General features: G+C 39.3%; 6 non-coding genes across 6 annotated transcripts; all 6 read left to right on the top strand.

Annotated features, from left to right (window-relative positions):
- Positions 1-590: 590 nt before the first annotated feature.
- Positions 591-662, top strand: TRNAQ-UUG (transfer RNA glutamine (anticodon UUG)). The gene has a single exon. It is a non-coding gene; the product is annotated as a tRNA-Gln (tRNA).
- Positions 663-2,370: 1,708 nt separating this feature from the next.
- Positions 2,371-2,443, top strand: TRNAQ-UUG (transfer RNA glutamine (anticodon UUG)). The gene has a single exon. It is a non-coding gene; the product is annotated as a tRNA-Gln (tRNA).
- A 1,708-nt stretch (positions 2,444-4,151) lies between these two features.
- TRNAQ-UUG (transfer RNA glutamine (anticodon UUG)) lies at positions 4,152-4,224 on the top strand. The gene has a single exon. It is a non-coding gene; the product is annotated as a tRNA-Gln (tRNA).
- Positions 4,225-5,184: 960 nt separating this feature from the next.
- Positions 5,185-5,266, top strand: TRNAS-AGA (transfer RNA serine (anticodon AGA)). Its single transcript has one exon. It is a non-coding gene; the product is annotated as a tRNA-Ser (tRNA).
- Positions 5,267-5,930: 664 nt separating this feature from the next.
- TRNAQ-UUG (transfer RNA glutamine (anticodon UUG)) lies at positions 5,931-6,002 on the top strand. The gene has a single exon. It is a non-coding gene; the product is annotated as a tRNA-Gln (tRNA).
- Positions 6,003-6,965: 963 nt separating this feature from the next.
- Positions 6,966-7,047, top strand: TRNAS-AGA (transfer RNA serine (anticodon AGA)). The gene has a single exon. It is a non-coding gene; the product is annotated as a tRNA-Ser (tRNA).
- The last annotated feature ends 453 nt before the right edge of the window (positions 7,048-7,500 follow it).

Below are 7,500 nucleotides of genomic sequence, written 5' to 3'. Positions count from 1 at the left end.
GGTCTGTGATCTTTGGACTTGGTTTGTAGAACCATACTGACAGCATCTTCGGATCTTCTTTTGATTAGCCTGCCCTGCGCGACATAACGTGCGTCCCGATTCTAAACAAAAGTAGCACCGCGGGTGCCATCAAGTAAGAAGATCTTCTCCCGCTCTTGTCCAGCGGCCGCAGAGCACTATCGTGGCTGATGGACTGGGACATGGGCTTTGATTTCTGCAAACTCTACTTGAATTATGTCTCGGATGAAAGCTTTTACTACACAATGAATAATCTTTAGCAACTTCTGGATGAACAGCTTTCTAACATTATAAGTTTTGCAATTTATTTTTTCTCACCCTTTTCCCATGTAATAGATGCAACACTCTATTTGCCAGTTTTTATCAACATTTAAAACTCTCCTTGTTGTGATAGCGTGGAACTCGAGGCAAACTTGTGAAATAAAAGGATAGTAGATATTAATTTACCATTTTGTATTAGTAGTAGATTTGCACTGCAGCATTAGAGCCTGTTTTCACATCCATTCATGATTTAACATGCTCGTTTCACCCTTTTCTTCAGAAGAAGATCCAGCTAAGTACATTGTCCCTCTGATTCCATGGTGTAATGGTTAGCACTCTGGACTTTGAATCCAGTGATCTGAGTTCAAATCTCAGTGGAACCTGGGTAATTCTTCATGAAACACAGGTTTCTCTTTTTTCGCTCACACTGTGTCCTCCTATGCAGAAGGTTTAACATATAAAGACAAAGTTAAAATCCACATACCAAAAGCCAAAAAAAATATTGAATATTACTAAAATCCATTAAATGATCACTTTGAATCCTATGGCCAAATTTATCTATTATATAGGATTAGCGAAATTAAAATTGACGTCAGGAAACAAAACTCATACTATTTATGTGACACCAAGCCACCATTCTCTATGACTTGTGTTAATGATCACTTTTTCCAGGTGGGTAAAACTGACATGGATTTCAAGCCAAAATGGCTTCAGGAAACATCAGCATTTTATTTTCCTGAGTCATCTTTTCTCTTGTTTTTCAGCATTTCCTAATGCGGTTTGTAAACATTTTTGGTGGCGTTTTTCTAAGAATTGTTGTGGGCATCTTTTGAGTGCGTTTTTGTGGCTTCTTTTTGTAGCTCACAAAACTCACCAAAAGTCACTCAGGAGCCTTCCAGGGGTCTTTCTTACCTTCCCCTTGACTTGCATTATAAGTCTGGAACTCTTCTAAGTGAAAAACACCTGAAGAATGATGTGCTCATTTCAGTTAACCGCTTGCGTTTTTGGCAACTTCATGCGGTTAAAAGGTGCTGAAAAGCCTGATCAAGTGAAAAGCAAGTCTTTTTTAAATGGAAATTAATATGTTCAGACCTTTGAGCATTTTCAGAGTTTTTTTTCAGGATGTTTTTGTAGTGGACCCAGTTCAAATCCGCCTTATGAAGAGGGAAAAGCCATGAACTGCATAAGGTTCTGATTGATGATGACTTTAAATCAGATTTTTACATGTTAGTGAAGACTAGAACTTTGCTTTGCTTTCCTAAGAGTTCATCCAGGGGGATAATCACTGATCTTGATCATGGTGCTTTAAGAAAAGGTGTGGGAAACTCACAAGGATTTCATGTCTGAGTAGTCGTGGCCAAGTGGTTAAGGCTAGATTAGAAATCCATTGGGGTCTCCCCGCGCAGGTTCAAATCCTGCCGGCTACGTCCATGTTCCCATAACTTTTGACAGATTATTGAAGATCAATTTTCATATTCCCTCGTCTCTCTCCCAAGACAGTGGTCTGTGATCTTTGGACTTGGTTTGTAGAACCATACTGACAGCATCTTCGGATCTTCTTTTGATTAGCCTGCCCTGCGCGACATAACGTGCGTCCCGATGCTAAACAAAAGTAGCACCGCAGGTGCCATCAAGTAAGAAGATCTTCTCCCGCTCTTGTCCAGCGGCCGCAGAGCACTATCGTGGCTGATGGACTGGGACATGGGCTTTGATTTCTGCAAACTCTACTTGAATTATGTCTCGGATGAAAGCTTTTACTACACAATGAATAATCTTTAGCAACTTCTGGATGAACAGCTTTCTAACATTATAAGTTTTGCAATTTATTTTTTCTCACCCTTTTCCCAAGTAATAGATGCAACACTCTATTTGCCAGTTTTTATCAACATTTAAAACTCTCCTTGTTGTGATAGCGTGGAACTCGAGGCAAACTTGTGAAATAAAAGGATAGTAGATATTAATTTACCATTTTGTATTAGTAGTAGATTTGCACTCCAGCATTAGAGCCTGTTTTCACATCCATTCATGATTTAACATGCTCGTTTCACCCTTTTCTTCACAAGAAGATCCAGCTAAGTACATTGTCCCTCTGGTTCCATGGTGTAATGGTTAGCACTCTGGACTTTGAATCCAGTTGATCTGAGTTCAAATATCAGTGGAACCTGGGTAGTTCTTTATGAAACACAGGTTTCACTTTTTCCGCTCACATTGTGTCCTCCTATGCCCAAGGTATACCATATAAAGACAAAGTTAAAATCCACATACAAAAAGCCAAAAAAAAATTGAATATTACTAGAATCCATAAAATGATCACTTTGAATCCTATGGCCAAATTTATCTATTATATAGGATTAGCGAAATTAAAATTGACGTCAGGAAACAAAACTCATACTATTTATGTGACACCAAGCAACCATTCTCTATGACTTGTGTTAATGATCACTTTTTCCAGGTGGGTAAAACTGACATGGATTTCAAGCCAAAATGGCTTCAGGAAACATCAGCATTTTATTTTCCTGAATCATCTTTTCTCTTGTTTTTCAGCATTTCCTAATGCGGTTTGTAAACATTTTTGGTGGCGTTTTTCTAAGAATTGTTGTGGGCATCTTTTGAGTGCGTTTTTGTGGCTTCTTTTTGTAGCTCACAAAACTCACCAAAAGTCACTCAGGAGCCTTCCAGGGGTCTTTCTTACCTTCCCCTTGACTTGCATTATAAGTCTGGAACTCTTCTAAGTGAAAAACACCTGAAGAATGATGTGCTCATATCAGTTAACCGCTTGCGTTTTTGGCAACTTGATGCGGTTAAAAGGTGCTGAAAAGCCTGATCAAGTGAAAAGCAAGTCTTTTTTACATGGAAATTAATATGTTCAGACCTTTGAGCATTTTCAGAGTTTTTTTTCAGGATGTTTTTGTAGTGGACCCAGTTCAAATCCGCCTTATGAAGAGGGAAAAGCCATGAACTGCATAAGGTTCTGATTGATGATGACTTTAAATCAGGTTTTTACATGTTAGTGAGGACTAGAATTTTGCTTTGCTTTTCTAAGAGTTCATCCAGGGGGATAATCACTGATCTTGATCATGCTGCTTTAAGAAAAGGTGTGGGAAACGCACAAGGATTTCATGTCTGAGTAGTCATGGCCGAGTGGTTATTGCGATGGACTAGAAATCCATTGGGGTCTCCCCGCGCAGGTTCAAATCCTGCAGGCATCGTCCATGTTCCCATAACTTTTGACAGATTATTGAAGATCAATTTTCATATTCCCTCGTCTCTCTCCCAAGACAGTGGTCTGTGATCTTTGGACTTGGTTTGTAGAACCATACTGATAGCATCTTCGGATCTTCTTTTGATTAGCCTGCCCTGCGCGACATAACGTGCGTCCCGATGCTAAACAAAAGTAGCACCGCGGGTGCCATCAAGTAAGAAGATCTTCTCCCACTCTTGTCCAGCGGCCGCAGAGCACTATCGTGGCTGATGGACTGGGACATGGGCTTTGATTTCTGCAAACTCTACTTGAATTATGTCTCGGATGAAAGCTTTTACTACACAATGAATAATCTTTAGCAACTTCTGGATGAACAGCTTTCTAACATTATAAGTTTTGCAATTTATTTTTTCTCACCCTTTTTCCAAGTAATAGATGCAACACTCTATTTGCCAGTTTTTATCAACATTTAAAACTCTCCTTGTTGTGATAGCGTGGAACTCGAGGCAAACTTGTGAAATAAAAGGATAGTAGATATTAATTTACCATTTTGTATTAGTAGTAGATTTGCACTGCAGCATTAGACCTGTTTTCACATCCATTCATGATTTAACATGCTCGTTTCACCCTTTTCTTCACAAGAAGATCCAGCTAAGTACATTGTACCTCTGGTTCCATGGTGTAATGGTTAGCACTCTGGACTTTGAATCCAGTTGATCTGAGTTCAAATCTCAGTGGAACCTGGGTAGTTCTTTATGAAATGCAGATTTCACTTTTTCCGCTCACATTGTGTCCTCCTATGCCCAAGGTATACCATATAAAGACAAATTTAAAATCCACATACAAAAAGCCAAAAAAAAATTGATTACTAGAATCCATAAAATGATCACTTTGAATCCTATGGCCAAATTTATCTATTATATAGGATTAGCGAAATTAAAATTGACGTCAGGAAACAAAACTCATACTATTTATGTGACACCAAGCAACCATTCTCTATGACTTGTGTTAATGATCACTTTTTCCAGGTGGGTAAAACTGACATGGATTTCAAGCCAAAATGGCTTCAGGAAACATCAGCATTTTATTTTCCTGAGTCATCTTTTCTCTTGTTTTTCAGCATTTCCTAATGCGGTTTGTAAACATTCTTGGTGGCGTTTTTCTAAGAATTGTTGTGGGCATCTTTTGAGTTCGTTTTTGTGGCTTCTTTTTGTAGCTCACAAAACTCACCAAAAGTCACTCAGGAGCCTTCCAGGGGTCTTTCTTACCTTCCCCTTGACTTGCATTATAAGTCTGGAACTCTTCTAAGTGAAAAACACCTGAAGAATGATGTGCTCATTTCAGTTAACCGCTTGCGTTTTTGGCAACTTGATGCGGTTAAAAGGTGCTGAAAAGCCTGATCAAGTGAAAAGCAAGTCTTTTTTAAATGGAAATTAATATGTTCAGACCTTTGAGCATTTTCAGAGTTTTTTTTCAGGATGTTTTTGTAGTGGACCCAGTTCAAATCCACCTTATGAAGAGGGAAAAGCCATGAACTGCATAAGGTTCTGATTGATGATGACTTTAAATCAGATTTTTACATGTTAGTGAGGACTAGAACTTTGCTTTGCTTTCCTAAGAGTTCATCCAGGGGGATAATCACTGATCTTGATCATGGTGCTTTAAGAAAAGGTGTGGGAAACTCACAAGGATTTCATGTCTGAGTAGTTGTGGCCGAGTGGTTAAGGCAATGGACTAGAAATCCATTGGGGTCTCCCCGTGCAGGTTCAAATCCTGCCGGCTACGTCCATGTTCCCATAACTTTTGACAGATTATTGAAGATCAATTTTCATATTCCCTCGTCTCTCTCCCAAGACAGTGGTCTGTGATCTTTGGACTTGGTTTGTAGAACCATACTGACAGCATCTTCGGATCTTCTTTTGATTAGCCTGCCCTGCGCGACATAACGTGCGTCCCGATGCTAAACAAAAGTAGCACCGCGGGTGCCATCAAGTAAGAAGATCTTCTCCCGCTCTTGTCCAGCGGCCGCAGAGCACTATCGTGGCTGATGGACTGGGACATGGGCTTTGATTTCTGCAAACTCTACTTGAATTATGTCTCGGATGAAAGCTTTTACTACACAATGAATAATCTTTAGCAACTTCTGGATGAACAGCTTTCTAACATTATAAGTTTTGCAATTTATTTTTTCTCACCCTTTTCCCAAGTAATAGATGCAACACTCTATTTGCCAGTTTTTATCAACATTTAAAACTCTCCTTGTTGTGATAGCGTGGAACTCGAGGCAAACTTGTGAAATAAAAGGATAGTAGATATTAATTTACCATTTTGTATTAGTAGTAGATTTGCACTGCAGCATTAGAGCCTGTTTTCACATCCATTCATGATTTAACATGCTCGTTTCACCCTTTTCTTCAGAAGAAGATCCAGCTAAGTACATTGTCCCTCTGGTTCCATGGTGTAATGGTTAGCACTCTGGACTTTGAATCCAGTGATCTGAGTTCAAATCTCAGTGGAACCTGGGTAGTTCTTTATGAAACGCAGGTTTCACTTTTTCCGCTCACATTGTGTCCTCCTATGCCCAAGTTTTACCATATAAAGACAAAGTTAAAATCCACATACAAAAAGCTGAAAAAAAATTGAATATTACTAGAATCCATAAAATGATCACTTTGAATCCTATGGCCAAATTTATCTATTATATAGGATTAGCGAAATTAAAATTGACGTCAGGAAACAAAACTCATACTATTTATGTGACACCAAGCAACCATTCTCTATGACTTGTGTTAATGATCACTTTTTTCAGGTGGGTAAAACTGACATGGATTTCAAGCCAAAATGGCTTCAGGAAACATCAGCATTTTATTTTCCCGAGTCATCTTTTCTCTTGTTTTTCAGCATTTCCTAATGCGGTTTGTAAACACTTTTGGTGGCGTTTTTCTAAGAATTGTTGTGGGCATCTTTTGAGTGCATTTTTGTGGCTTCTTTTTGTAGCTCACAAAACTCACCAAAAGTCACTCAGGAGCCTTCCAGGGGTCTTTCTTACCTTCCCTTTGACTTGCATTATAAGTCTGGAACTCTTCTAAGTGAAAAACACCTGAAGAATGATGTGCTCATTTCAGTTAACCGCTTGCGTTTTTGGCAACTTGATGCGGTTAAAAGGTGCTGAAAAGCCTGATCAAGTGAAAAGCAAGTCTTTTTTACATGGAAATTAATATGTTCAGACCTTTGAGCATTTTCAGAGTTTTTTTTCAGGATGTTTTTGTAGTGGACCCAGTTCAAATCCGCCTTATGAAGAGGGAAAAGCCATGAACTGCATAAAGTTCTGATTGATGATGACTTTAAATCAGATTTTTACATGTTAGTGAGGACTAGAATTTTGCTTTGCCTTTCTAAGAGTTCATTCAGGGGGATAATCACTGATCTTGATCATGGTGCTTTAAGAAAAGGTGTGGGAAACTCACAAGGATTTCATGTCTGAGTAGTCGTGGCTGAGTGGTTAAGGCGATGGACTAGAAGTCCATTGGGGTCTCCCCGCGCAGGTTCAAATCCTGCCGGCTACGTCCATGTTCCCATAACTTTTGACAGATTATTGAAGTTCAATTTTCATATTCCCTCGTCTCTCTCCCAAGACAGTGGTCTGTGATCTTTGGACTTGGTTTGTAGAACCATACTGACAGCATCTTCGGATCTTCTTTTGATTAGCCTGCCCTGCGCGACATAACGTGCGTCCCGATTCTAAACAAAAGTAGCACCGCGGGTGCCATCAAGTAAGAAGATCTTCTCCCGCTCTTGTCCAGCGGCCGCAGAGCACTATCGTGGCTGATGGACTGGGACATGGGCTTTGATTTCTGCAAACTCTACTTGAATTATGTCTCGGATGAAAGCTTTTACTACACAATGAATAATCTTTAGCAACTTCTGGATGAACAGCTTTCTAACATTATAAGTTTTGCAATTTATTTTTTCTCACCCTTTTCCCATGTAATAGATGCAACACTCTATTTGCCAGTTTT

The sequence above is a fragment of the Phyllobates terribilis genome, unplaced genomic scaffold, assembly GCF_046119375.1.
Source record: "Phyllobates terribilis strain yellow unplaced genomic scaffold, ASM4611937v1 Scaffold_13__5_contigs__length_258822181, whole genome shotgun sequence".
In the NCBI taxonomy this organism is placed as follows: domain Eukaryota; kingdom Metazoa; phylum Chordata; class Amphibia; order Anura; family Dendrobatidae; genus Phyllobates; species Phyllobates terribilis.
This window is presented reverse-complemented; position numbering and strand designations above follow the sequence as displayed.